The sequence below is a fragment of the Megalobrama amblycephala genome, linkage group LG20, assembly GCF_018812025.1.
Source record: "Megalobrama amblycephala isolate DHTTF-2021 linkage group LG20, ASM1881202v1, whole genome shotgun sequence".
Classification (NCBI taxonomy): domain Eukaryota; kingdom Metazoa; phylum Chordata; class Actinopteri; order Cypriniformes; family Xenocyprididae; genus Megalobrama; species Megalobrama amblycephala.
In genome coordinates this window covers 28,911,501-28,926,358 of record NC_063063.1, presented here as the reverse complement: position 1 = coordinate 28,926,358, position 14,858 = coordinate 28,911,501, and the positions used below count along the sequence as shown (strand labels likewise).

General features: G+C 36.2%; 1 long non-coding RNA gene across 1 annotated transcript in view; it reads right to left on the bottom strand.

Moving 5' to 3' along the window:
- Positions 1-14,570, bottom strand: part of LOC125255259 — a 37,850-nt gene extending 23,280 nt beyond the window's left edge. Inside the window, exons 1-2 of the long non-coding RNA XR_007181871.1 lie at positions 14,296-14,570; positions 12,693-12,783 (exon numbers count right to left, since the gene is read on the bottom strand). This is a non-coding gene — a long non-coding RNA (uncharacterized LOC125255259). The remainder of the gene's footprint in view (positions 1-12,692; positions 12,784-14,295) is intronic.
- Positions 14,571-14,858: the final 288 nt, after the last annotated feature.

Here is a 14,858-nt window from a genome sequence, read left to right as displayed (position 1 = left end):
ATTTGCTTCCACACCAATGGACGATAACATTTTGTTTATTATAAGCACGCACAGCACTTATGCCGTCTGACACTTTAAAAGCTTGAGTTCTTTAAAGTCAGATGGATTTTGATTGGCTGTCAATGTTATCATTCTTCTGTGTCATTATCGTTATAGTGTTGAATTTCTTATTCTCCTAGAATTAGAATGATTATTAAACCTTGGTAGTTCTAGTTATTGTCTTTGGTGCACTATAAACCCGAATAAGTTGGGCTAACTCAAAAAAATTGAGGTACATTGAGTACATGTTGATTGCTCCTAACTTGAAGTACTGAGTTAGCATAAAATATTTAGTTAATTAACTTTTATATTTTGTGTTATTGCAAATCAATGAGTTATTTACTTGTGAACACAGCAGCGCTAAAATATATTTACATGGGGGCGGAATTTAACTGTATGGAACCATGGAAGTTAAATGGAAGTAAAAGTCAGTGCTGTAGGCCAATAATATTTGTAGGTTGCAAACAAGTAGACTGATCCACTGGGAAACATTTTTTTCATTGTTTTATTTAATATTTGCACGTCACTGCTCATTTGCATAAAAGTGAACTCTGCTTAACGTTCTTATTGTCAATGGTCGCTGACACTTGCTGGAATACCCTTATTCATTACACAATGTATTCAATATTCTTGTATACAACCTACAAATATTATTGGCCTACAGCACTGACTTTTACTTCCATTTAACTTCCATGGTTCCATTTCACTTCACAACTTGGTAAAATTGATTGAGAATTGCCCAGTAGCTGTAGCAAAACATTCTTAAACAGAAGATCATGATGCTACCAATGCAAAGGTCATGGGCTCGATTCTCAGAATGCATGAATGAACTGTCAAAAAAGTGTACCTTGAAAGCAATATAATCTGTTTTGTGTAAAAGCATATGCCAATTGCATAAATGTTTCCAACAGGTCAATATATAGTATGCTCGGATGTAACTCGGAATTACAATATTTCCAACTCCAAACAAGACAAATTTATAAAGAAAAAATCATGTTGTCTCAGACTTTATTGTGTTTTTAGGTCCATTTAGCATTTAAAGGTAAGGTAATCCACTTTAGCATCCACTGTAAGGTAATGCAATGCAAATACATACTCGCTTCATCCTGGGCTAAAAATGCATCAACAAAATGGAATACCAAAAATATACATGGAGGTTCATGTTTTGATTTTAAAATCAGGAACAAAGCAACAAAGAAATAAACTCACTAAGCTATTTGCTGATGCCCTAATTAAATGATGCCACTAGAGTATAGGACAGTCATTAGAATGACTCCTTCTGCTGTGTGGAAACTGGACTTGGTGATGATTTTTTTTTTATTTATTTTTTTTTATCTTGAGTTGTAGAACTCCCACAGACTCCAACTGAGCTCAGAGATTCACATAACAAGGTAATGCCTTTAAAAACTGCTGATGCCGAACATAAAACAGGACATGGAGAAAGTGAAAATAAATCCACACAATGAGACCCTCGCACACACATACACATAGGGCACGGCCAGAGAAAAACGTTTTTTAAGCTTTGTTATTATTTGGCCGTCTCTCACTGAATTATAACCTTGAAATGTGTCCAGTTACAGAAAAGAGGATGTTTTAATGGCAAGCGGGGCCTTTGACGTAAAGAATGATTTAATCAATAGAAATGATGAAAGAAGTAATGAAGGAGATCTGTTTCAAATCTGCAAACGATGACGTCGCTGAGGAGATCTGGGAATGCAAACTCATGCCAGCAATGAAAATTATGATTTAACAATGGTCTGTCACCGCCCTCTGATTTAACATGCCATGCAAACAAGCTTAAACACAAATGATTTGTCAAAAATATTTTGACAGATTTTATTCTCTGGGTACTTAGGAAAGATAAAAGACCAGACATTTTCAAAATAATACACTGACAGCATTTTTCCCTGTTTTTTTTAAGAATATTAATAATAACAATAACAGGTAGATGTTTATCTGAAAATTGTAATAAAATGTAAATATATATTTATATGTATAATAAAATGTATCCATTTAAAAAATAATATACATTTTATATAATTAATTAAAATGCACATTTTACTTTAATAAAATATTTTAATAAACAATTTTAATAGTAAGATGATATTTTTTTTTACTTTTTAAAATAATTTAATAAAATAAACTATTTTATTAAATTATAATTAATACATTCACGCCTGCTCATATCATTATTTTTTAAACTATTTATTCAATTACTCAATTATAATCATTAATGCATTAATGTCTGCTCACTCTTGAAACAAATACTGCATTTAAATTGTACATGCAGTCCAGCCTGTCAAATAATAAACCACAATTATGAATACACTGTGTTTAAGCTTGTCATCCTGTGAGGTTTTATCCAATTCAAGAAAAAAGAGCCATGTGGCGGTACCTGATTCCAGCTTAATGCACAAAAACCACTTCCACACAAGTGACAGACCACATTACCCCCATCACTTCCATTAGCTTTGATTTCTGGATGTCTGTCGAGAGCAGTTACACGTTTCCTCGAGCGAGCGCCTCGGAAAGAGCAAGTGAGGGAGAGATAGAGCTCGAAAAAAAGAGTCACTAAAAATGCAGGGAATCAGATAGGTCAGTGATTCTGAGTGCCATGTCAAGCCATTTACTTTGGGGAATTTAATAATGGCTGTTTGGCCTCTATGGCTATTTGTTCTGCTATTACGAGCCACTAAAATGCTTATGAATCCAGAAAATGTGAGGTAAGAGAGTACTCTACATTTCGTACTGCTTAACCAGAGACTTAAATATGCATGAAGCTCCATGGGGAATTCATGCGGATAGGCCACATGCAAACACACACACACACACGCACACACACACTACACCTACAAATATAAACACCGCACACATACAAGCATATACTCTAAGGCTGGGTGGTATGACAGCATATACCATGTGACAGTAGATATGTGTGACCCGGAAATTGACATTTTGCTATAACATTTACTGCTGTTAATGAGCAAGGTCACAACTTGCTGCATTCGTCATGTATAGGTTGTTATAATGTGGCTTATCCATTCAGAATTTAGAATCAGATCGGTTTTATAAAATTGGTTGTACTCATTTTGTTTTTAACTCAAATAATCATCATTAATATAGATGGTTCTTTTCATCTGAAAAGGAAAATTGCTGGATTATACAAAAAAAAAAAAAAGAAGTGTAACCTTTGAATTTCCAGCAAAAATTACTATATCCTTATGTAAAATCACTTATAAGATTTGGGTCATAAAGTCCCCATATACATGCAAGCAAGCACAATGAAATATTTATTGACTTGTATGCCTAAATGCATTGATTCAAAATCATATTGTCTTTCTAGAACACAAACACACACATCAAGGCATTTAAAACACACACACACACAATTTTCTATTTCTATCTGGGTGCTGGAACCGCGCAGTCAGGAAGAGACAATAAAACAGCTTCAACAACCCAAAGCTGAAAGCTCCATGAGTCTTTAAAGTTTTGGAGAAAGTGTCACACCTCTGGTCCAGGGGGACGGTGAGCACGAAACACTGAGAACGCGGCAGATGCAACACCTCCCAAGCTGAAGGGTTTCAACAAAAACAGCAGGTAGAGTGCTGTCGACTGGCAGCAAGTGAAAATTCCCTCTCCGTTTCCTCTGAGAGAGCTACATGCCGCAATTACCCCCTCAGAGAAACAGTAAGAGAGCTAGAAAGCCAGATACGGCAGGCGAGCGCCAGAGATTTTATATTTCTCTAATCTTTCTAGCTCTTGTAATGCTCTTTACAGTAATAGCTTGTTTAGTACATCTATTGATAGATGAAACACTACAAACTCTGCATAGTCATCATAAATAACAACACACCAGCTTGCAGAGAGTGAGAGAGAGTGAGAATCAGTTCTTCGCTTGGTCTCTGCAGGTCTCGGCTCTGCGTACGAGCACGCTGGATGCTCGCGCCTGCCCTCAGGAGCCGGCTGGTTTTTATGTACGATTCTTAGAGCATTCGACATGGGAATTTTTGGAGTAAACCTATTTCGGTCCGAGCCAACATTATCAGTTACAGGATTTTTTCCCCCTGATTTTCCACTCAATGGACTGTGTTTTCTACTCAATGAATCAAGGCAGAGAAAACAGAAAGAGAGCCAGAGCAAGAAAGAGCGGAAATAGCTGCTGTTTATTGGATACACAAATCAAAATCTTCAGGGAGGAATGTTTTGTTTTTTAAGCGTTCTTTTACTGTGGCCCAAAAAAAGCATTTGGACACTCAAGCCAAACATAAAAATGTATGAATGAATGCCATTGCATTAGTCAAATATCACATTAAGTGGCATATATTTTCAAGAAAGATTATAATAATTTGGAATATTCACAATATATCACATTAAGCAACGTCATGAATATCGCAATGATTTTTATAATTTTGCACCACAACTGTGAAATGCTCACAAGTTTCCATGTAGCATTTTTTTCTATAATAAAAATGCTTCAGTAAAATATAGTAAAATACATTGTATGCAGGTATATTTTGCTGTTTAAGACAATACATAATGTGAGAAATTGTGCAAAATCATGCCTTACTTAGCTTTTAAGTTACTGCTTGCATTAAACATTATGAATTGGCTAAAAACGATGACGAAGTTTGTAAGCAGCACTGTTCAAATGGAAACTTGGTTAATCTGCTACGACACCTGAACTGAACAATGAAAAACAAAAAATTGTTGCTGCTTGTTCAAATTGCTTAATTACAGTGAAATGAGCTAAAGCAACACAATTGCTATACATTTTGTTCTAACTTAATTTGATTGTGTTCAAGCTACTTAAATATATATATATAAAACTGAAGTTTACTTATTCCGTTTGTGTTGGTATTACATGATTGATTTGTGTTGCATTAAATGAAACTGGGAGGGGCTTGTTAGTTAGTTAAATGTTGAAATCATGTTTGTTTAACTTAATTGATTCATGTGGGACCGATGTCCAAAATTAAACCATGTAATTCCAAAAAACCTTTTTTCCAGTGTACGTTCAACTAAAATTCATCAAAACACCAGCTGATTAAAAGTCATTGAGCAAAAATTACGAAGAAAATTTAACTTAGATACCATTTGCCTTGATAGATTGTTATCTAATACAATAAAATTCAGAATTAAGTGTCCAAATACTTTTCAGGGCCAATGTATATGCAAACCCAGAAGAAAAGCCCTTCATTACGGACTCTAACTACGTGAGAATTAATACGGTTTAAATAATTTAGAATGTGCTTCTGTTCGTCAGGGCTTTGGGGATATCGAACATGCTTAAATCAGGCCTTTGTTTCTGCTTTTTGTTTTAGTGAGAGGTGACACATTGATACAGTGGGTGACAATCCATCTCTTTTCTCTGCCTCCAGCACGGAATTAAAATCTCTAATTCACAGTGACACCAAAGGTAGATCAGGTCTAATCTGGTGCTTTAAAACCTAACAACCCTCAAAACTTTATAAATTTTGCATTAGGGGATGTTCAACCCTGTCCATTTCAATCTCACTCACTCTCTTTCTCTTCAGAGCCGGATGGCATTGTTGTTGTTAAGTGCTGTTTCGGTGACAGCCGGCACACATCAGTCAGAAATGACTAGCGAGCTGGATCCAAGGGCCTGGATGGTGATCAGGTCACTGCAGTGGGACCTGTTCTCCCGTCCCCTGAGATGACCTGGCCGCTGACTCCAACAGATAACAGCCAAGTTCAGTCACTTGAAGTAATCCTTTAGTGACTAAAATGACTGGAATGACAAAATAGGAGAACGTGATTTACACTTTCTGACATCAATAAAAGCAGATATCGAGGGTGTTCTGCTGAAAGGACAGAAGTGGAAAAAGGCTTGGAAAGTGCCTTGCTGTGGCAGGAGAGAAAGAAGAACACCGGATGGAAAGGCAGAGAGCGTGAAAACTGCACTTTTCATTGTGTTGGGAAGAGCGGAATCTTTCAGCCTCTCTAACAGGATTTGGTCACCTGATATTGGCGGCTCCGTTAATTAATTTAACATTTCCAGAAGCAACCAGGGACCCATAATGGAGCTACTGTTTAAACTGTAGCCTATATTACATTCAATATCAATAGCAAATTTTGACCTGCATTAACATTTTTTTTTATCTTAATACTAAAAAAGTCTCTAAAATTGTAAATGCACAAATAGTTTGTTTCATAAGCTGTTGATACATTGATATATCAGTGTCTATGCAAATGTAAATAAATAAATGTGTTAAATCTACACAATCAATATACGAAACTTTCCAAAAAGCCCACAGGAAAAAGCTCTTCTAATTTTTGTTTTGTTTGCCAGATCTAAGTGCAATGCTGTTAGTGATGTGTGGGTGTACTTATGCATCTTGGAATATGAGTACCATATGATAAACATGCGTACTACACAGTGACAAACAGTAGATGTCTGCCAATGTCATGACTCACGATGAAACACATCACTTGCATTCCCATGCATTCAGAACAATTATGAAACGGTGAGTGATTCTGAGACAATGACACTGTGCATGAAACATCTGGTCCAGGCGTGACACATCGTATCACAACAAACAGGAAACAGACGGCTGCAGTCATCTATATAGCAGAGGCTAGGGTTAGTTATCACACATTTTACTCCAGTGAATATTCCTCAGGGTGGGTTTAATTTTGAAGGTCATATTTTACTATAGACACAAACCTTAACTTCTTTATTACTGCTCAGCAAAAAAAGAAGCGACGAGAATACATTTTGTGCACCAAAAAGTTTCAAAGTTTCGAATCAGTGGTTCTCAAAATCACGTGATTTCAGTAAACAAGGCTTTGTTATGTCATTAGTGTTTCGAAATTTCAATGGTTCACGTGACTTTGGCAGTTTGATACACGCTCCGAAACACTGATTCAAAACAAAAGATTCGTAAAGCTTCAAAGCTTCATGAAGCATTGTTTTGAAATCACGCATCACTAGATATTGTTGAATAAAGTGGATTTTTTTTTTTTTTTTTTTTTTTCACACAAAAAGTATTCTCGTCGCTTTAAAAGTAGTCATGTAGTCACATGAACTGTTTTAAATATGTCTTTAGTAGCTTTCTGGGCATTGAAAAAGGAAATAATCTTGCTGGCATTGCAGGCCTCACTGAGCCATCGGATTTTATCAAAAATATCTTAATTTGTGTTCTGAAGATGAACGAAGGTCTTACGGGTGTAGAACGACATGAGGGAGAGTAATTAATGACACAATTTTCATTTTTGAGTGAACTAACCCTTTAAAGCAATTTTGAATGAGATACAGTGTTAGGCTCATTATTAAAAAAGTGTATTTATTACTCGTTACTAGTTTCAAAAGTAATATTATTACTTTTTACTTATTACTATCTGGCAACAATAATTAGTTACACTACTAGTTATATTACTTTTACGTCCTACAGAAGTTGTAATTGTGTATCTTGCCCATAAAATTCTTCTAAAATGTTACTAACATATTTCTGCCTCATCATTTGACCTAAATCCACATTGGGTTATTACAAACACTCAATGGTGATTGATAGTGACTTTTAAGTAAAAGTGTTATATTGATCTCATTAATTGTCATGTGTAGCTTGAAGTTAATTATATCTATATTAATTATAACTATGATTATATTTCATGATGTATTTTAGAAAGAAAATGTTTCATTTTCCAAAAAGATTTTTAATTATAGTAATATCATTTATATTGGGATCAGAGGGATGTGGGTGGGCAAGTAATGTAATGCCACAACTTACACAACAGTGTTCACATCATTTTTTTCTCCTGTCAAAAATCAATTACCGCAAATTACTGCAAAAAGTAATATGTATGAAACAAAGAAAGAACTTTCTTTCTTTCGGTCTTCATTTTATTTACTTATTAATCACTGCTTGAAAAATCATGTTAAACACACGTACTGGAAATAAAACCTGGTAGATGAAAACGTTGTTTATCCTGAAAAGGAATGAATTTCCATAATGCCTGGAATGACACTTATCACCTGCATTGTGAGAATCTGATGGAACAATTTAACTGAAAGCCTGAAATTACTTTCACCATAAAAGACTGAAATACACAGTCCTTAAATTGAATTATAGGTTCATTTCAAACAGCCTCCCTGGAGTATCAGACAGTGGCAAAAATTACTAGCCATAATTTGAAAATATTTAGATGCTTTAAACGAATTGTTTTTTATGCATGACTTTACCGGCAGCGAAAGCAAAATTGTACTTCCTTACACAGTATGTTCATTTAAGTGAAAATATTGAGGTCAAAATCTCTGCAGACTGCAGTTTGCAGAGCAAGATGAAACAGCGGTCCCCTGACAATAAAAGGTGGAAACTATGATAAATAAAATATTATGGAGATGGCTCTCTAATATTGCATTGTCACAATCAATTTCCTATTACCCTTCTCAATTTTGATATGGAGTGTATTATTTGCTGCTGAAATTCACTTTATAAAGCCAGAGACTCCAGTTTACATATAAACTGCTCCTGTTCCTTCTCGGGGCCCTGAGAATGAAAAGCCCATGGCTATGAGGAATGAATTGCGCATTTGAGATGCAATTAGGTTAGCATGTATACGGCAAAGCGCAATCCTTCTCTCCGCCGCTCTTTCTGCCGTTGCAGCACTTGTCACGGGAAGTGAACTACAGCCGGAACCAAATTGAATCAAATCAGCTAGTGGCCTCCCGATTAAACGAGCCAAACCCAACAAAATGATTGTCGTATTTTTCCAGGCCGGCGCACGGATCTAAAAAGAGATCATTTTTAATAACGGCAAATCGCGGGGTGCGTATTAGTATGTTAAACAGTGAAACGTGTTGGCATTGAGATGAACTGTTTCCACTTACAAGACGTGACACGCTGTAAACTCTTAGCGGGTTTCTCTCGCACTCTTCCCTCTCTGAATGACATCATTAGCGTGAGGAGAGAGACCCTGTTAGGACGAAACGCTGACAGGAAGTGTGCGCACACCGATGTGACGGCAGTTAATTACTCTGTTGGCACCTCTTTCTCGGAGCGAAAAATGAGGGAAATGGGGGTCACGTTTTTCACAAACGGAGAAGAGCGGTGTTTAATGACGTGACACCTGGTTTAATGTAGTATGCAAGAAGGTGACAGAGAGAAAGACAGAGAGAGAGTCAGAGGTAAAAAGAGGCTGCCGATGGATTCAGAAATGTACAGCACGTGCAAATGAAGTCGCAGAAAAGGCTGGAAAAGAGGGTGTCGCGGAGAAACTGGAAAACAACACTGACGGAGGAAAGGTGCGAAAAAGAATAGGATATGAGGACACGCGCATCACACACGTGAAGTCTCTCGGTCCTTTGGTTTGGTAAAGCACAAATTAAGTGACGAAGATCAGACGGGTCAGATCCATGGTGTGAAAAAAGCTAAATCTACATCTGATAATCATAAAGTCAACAAAGAATAAAACAGAATAGAAATCATTGAAGCTACTTGCATAGTGCATAGTGTATATGTATATATATATATATATATATATATATATATATATATATATATATATATATATATATATATATATATATATATACGTTACGATTTTAGGTTAAAATTAATATAAATGTAAGGGATGTGTATATCGAAGGTCCTGTAATCATTTTTTTTTTTACATTTTTAATCACATTTTAACCTTCATTTCTGGTTCTTAAGTGCATTTTAAACAAATATTATAGCTTATTTAATTCAAAAAGTATTCAAAAAAGGTCATGATCTGCATGCATAATAACTATAAAACAATTATCAAAATGCATTTTAGATAAAAGTATTACCAGATAAACTACCCAGATAAAGAAAAACGTAGTAAGTGCAGAGTAAGTGCAGATAATTTATTATATTTGTTAATTCAGTTTTGTGTTTAGAATACCTTAACTGGAATTCAAGATCAGAGAGTGTTCATTCGACACACTAAATCACTAAAATATATTAAAGTTTTTATATCACTGTGAAACAAATTGGAACATTTCCTGAAGCATTTTCATTAACTATATATGTTCAGACGTGTATTTTATTTTTCTCCATCTGTCAGTACAAGCTACTTTATCAGTACCGTAAATCTAACATATATCCTTTACCCACAATTTTTCCCTTGCCGGGGGTGATTTGACTGCAGGGCTGGAAAAGAAAACGAAATGTGAGTCATCGCAAAAAAGAGCGAAACAAAGAGCAGGGCGGTTCATATTTTGTGACAGGCCCTTTCCACATGAAGTGTTGAGGTTGTGTGGAGGAATTATGACAGACTGGTTTTCACAGCTCCACCGAAGCCCACAGAGTCCTGCCAAGTGCTAAGAGCTGCCAGCAACGGTGACCTTTTAATACGCCACAAAGACCACGGCACACGGGGTCAGCTTTCCACGGACAAGGCAAGGGGAAGGACAGAGGACGAGAAGAGGGAGAAGAAAGAGAGCTCGGCCTTTGCCAGGCTCTTTTAATGTGCAGTCACCCACAATATCATAAAAAGGCCTTTATTTTATGCTTAAGGAAAAACTAATAGGAAATGAATTTCGAAATGTCATGTTTCACTAGGATTTGTGTTTAAGATGGTGGCTGGCCAGCGGCTCGATCAGTTGGTAGCGAATGTAGTCAGTTAACTTCCTCTTCAAGAGGAAACTAGATATATCTGAACTCATTCAGGGATTTAGGGAGCTGCAAACTGTGTGTGTGTGTGTGTGTGTGTGTGTGTGTGTGTGTGTGTGTGTGTGTGTGTGTGTGTGTGGGTGTGTGTGTCTACTGCATGTGTAAGAAACAGCTAGTAGGGGGTTGTCACAGTTCTTCCACTTGTGCCTGCTTGTGTAACCACTCGCTGTGACCAACCTTGTTCCTGCTCTTTCTGTCTGTCTGCCCTGTATCCCATTAGAATGCTGCCATAAACTCATTATACATAAGATGCCAAAATCCACTATGTGAAATCCAAGTCACCAGGCCAGTTTTTGCATTAGAGGCAACCCAGTACTGTTAAAACATCACCATTAATCAACTTGCCTCTTACAAACTAAAGCAAACCCAACACATTCACACATATACTGACTAATATTCAAACAATGGAGTCTTCCTATTGAATTGTATTGTCAATAGAACTTCACATTTCTAGATTTTAGAGAATAATGTTAATTACTACAGAAAATACTTTCATTTTGCCCATTTATAAAATAAACAAGGGCTTAAAAAAGGGGTTAAAAAACTTAAAAATAAAAGCACTTACATGAACTCTTCCGCTAATAATGTAAATTGTATGAGATGTAAAGTGAGCCAAATCATAATTTTTGCAAAGGAAAGTACTCTGAATTTACAGTTATTTATCTAGATTTTTACAATGTAAAATTCCTATTTGTTGTATTCCTAGGTCATTACATAGAAGTCAAAATATTTGATATAACTAATACAACTATAGTTTTAGTATATATTTTAATGTCCCATCTTTATATATATACACACACACACACAAATATATATATGCGTGTGTCAAAATTAAACGCTTTTTATTCATATTTATTATGTTGCTACCCATATTCCATAAAATACAGCTTTTAGCCCTTTTAGACATTAATAAATTCATTATTTAGTTAATAATATATAGTTTATAAATGACTTTTCCTGTTAATTCATGAACAGACAGACAGAGTAAAAGCACTTCAGAAATGACCACACAAGTATAGCAAAACCTGAATCGGACAAACAAAATTTAAAAACTTTAATTTATCAACATACAACTTACTCAAGTACTACATCACTGTGTTTTCAAAATCAGTTGACGCTTTCTACGATTTTCCAATTTGCAGCATCTACTGTGAAAGCGTTGGAAATGCAAAATGAATGTGTGATGTTGGACACACAGTTGGACAGTAGACTATTACGTCAGAGGAGAGCAGGTGGCTTCTTTGCGTCTGTTTAGCATAAGCACCCGACGAGCATACACACACACACACACACACACACACACACACACACACACACACACACACGTGATTCTCTGTCAGCATGGGCCCCTGAGGCAGGTGTGGCCCCACACACAGGCGGCTTCAAAAAATGGCCCCAAAATCAAATGCTGCTGCTCCACGTCCCTGTTCAACCCGACCAGATCGGCTGTCACTCCTGACATCGCTTGTCAGAAGTTCTCCTTCACTGCTCATGGACAACATGGGGGTCAAAAGAGCAAGTACAACGGGCCAAACCATCCTTTTTTTTTTCCCTTCTCCTCTCAGCAGACACTGAACTCAGAAATGACAGGAGAGGCTGGGTGCCAGAAAAACAAACGCTGCAGAACAAGTGAAGGGAAGGAGAAAAAGTATCTCACTTCCATTCCCTCTCATTTTTGATGTCAGGAACGCCGGGATTGTGCTCTGACAGCCAGGGAAGTAAAAGGCCAAAAGTGTCCCTAACACCACACTGGGGTGAGAGCGACTGCTTAACTTTGGCTTTGTGAGCAAAAGTCACATGCATCTTGAATATATTAAAATGCTCGTTCTCAACTGTTTCTCGACACAGCACCAGAATTGTCCTAAATTGAATTTCAATGGTTTCATGCTCTCAGTAGCCAGTTCACCACACAAAACTCACTGTGGTCGACATAAAACATGTTTATCCTCACTGCAAGTCAACTTACTGTATATTTAATGTAGTCTGCTTTCTTTTTACCTTGCATAGTTTTGTTCATGGTTTTCGAGGGCGTCACTGTCCATGCTGTCATCTGTCTGATTTGACTCACTTGCTTCTTCCAAGTGCCATACTGAAAATACAGTATAGAGTTTATTTGAAAAAAAACTAAATATATGAAAATCCACAAATCTAATCATGTTCTGTTTAAAATCTGTGAATGACAACTCTTTTTATGAAACATCTACTGTAAGATCATATCTTGAGAATTTTGAAATTAGACTTGCAAATGACAACTGAAAACACTTTACAATAAGGTTTATTACTTAACATTAGTTAACAAAATTAGTTAATCTTTGTTAATGTTTAATTTCAACATTTACTAATACATTATTGAAATCTTGTTAACATTAGTTAATGCATTGTGAATTAACATGAACAAACAATGAACAAATGTATTTTCATTAACTAACATTAACGAAGATTAGTAAATACAGTAACAAATGTATTGCTCATGGTTAGTTCATGTTAGTTAATACATTAAAGGGTTAGTTCACCCAAAAATTCTGTCATTTATTACTCACCCTCATGCTGTTCCACACCCGTAAGACCTTTGTTAATCTTCAGAACACAAATTAAGATATTTTAGTTGAAATCCGATGGCACCGTGAGGTCTGCATAGGGAGCAATGACATTTCCTCTCTCAAGATCCATAAAGGTACTAAAACATATTTAAATCGGTTCATGTGAGTTCAGTTGTTCAATATTAATATTATAAAGCGACGAGAATATTTTTGGTGCGCCAAAAAACAAAAACAAAATAACGACTTATTTAGTGATGGCCGATTTCAAAACACTGCTTCATGAAGCTTCGGAGCATAAATGAATCAGTGTATCGAATCATGATTCAGATCGCGTGTCAAACTGCCAACGGCTGAAAACACGTGACTTTGGCGCGCCGAAGAGAAGATTCGATACACTGATTCATTATGCTCCGATGCTTCCTGAAGCATGTTTTGAAATCGGCCATCACTAAATAAGTCGTTATTATTTTTTTTTTTTGGCGCACCAAAAATATTCTCATCGCTTTATAATATTAATATTGAACCACTGTACTCACATGAACCGGTTTAGATATGTTATGGATCTTGAGAGAGGAAATGTCATTGCTCCCTATGCAGGCCTCACGGAGCAATCAGATTTCAACTAAAATATCTTAATTTGTTTTCCGAAGATTAACGAAGGTCTTACAGGTGTGGACGGCATGAGGGTAAGTCATAAATGACAGAATTTTCATTTTTGGGTGAAGTAACCCTTTAACTGGTTAACTAATGAACCTCATTGTAAAGTGTTACTGAACGCACTTTACCCATTCAACTTCATAGTCTCATGTTAGACATGATGCAAACTGGTCTATTCATGTTTCTTCATCTCTGTTTTGCAATTTTTCCACACTTCTGCTCGAGTAAGACTCAAACATATGCCCACAATCAACATTCTTTACTATTTGTACATTTAAACTTGTCTTTCTATAAAAACAAGGATTCTTTTGACAAAATTATAATTAGCCTTAGATTACCATAGAAAGCTAAAAGCAAATACAACAATTCACAAGATTAAATTATTTCTTATGTTGAAAACTTACTTTTAAAACTCCAGCGGGTGTGTAAAGCAACTTTCATGTCTGTGGGACTTCGTTCATAAACAGTCGAATTTTTGGGACAAATCTTTTAAGTGAACAAATCTATTTTTTTGTGCACAGAGTGAAGGATTCACTAAAATAATAAAAAAAACAACAACAATCGTCGCCATCTACTGGCGCAACTAAGTACCCTGCAGAAAGAATCACTGAATGAACACAATTAAATGATTCGAATCACTCGGATCTCCACCTCTAGTACGAGCGGAAATAGTGTGAAATCCATATATGGCAATGGGAGGACAATCCTGATCATCTTTCTTCTTCGCTGGACTGGACACAAGAGCGGCATCTGGCTCTGTGTATGAACAATCATAACGTTGACGGATGCTCGTATGTTTACTTATTATATCATCATTCACGACAAATTGTGCCGAACATTGATCAGTATTCTTCGTATTTGGCGTCTTTTACAGGTCCTTATTCGAAGAATACTGATCAGTTCGGCACAATTTGTCGTGAATGATGATATAATAAGTAAACATACGAGCATCCGTCAAAATTTTTCG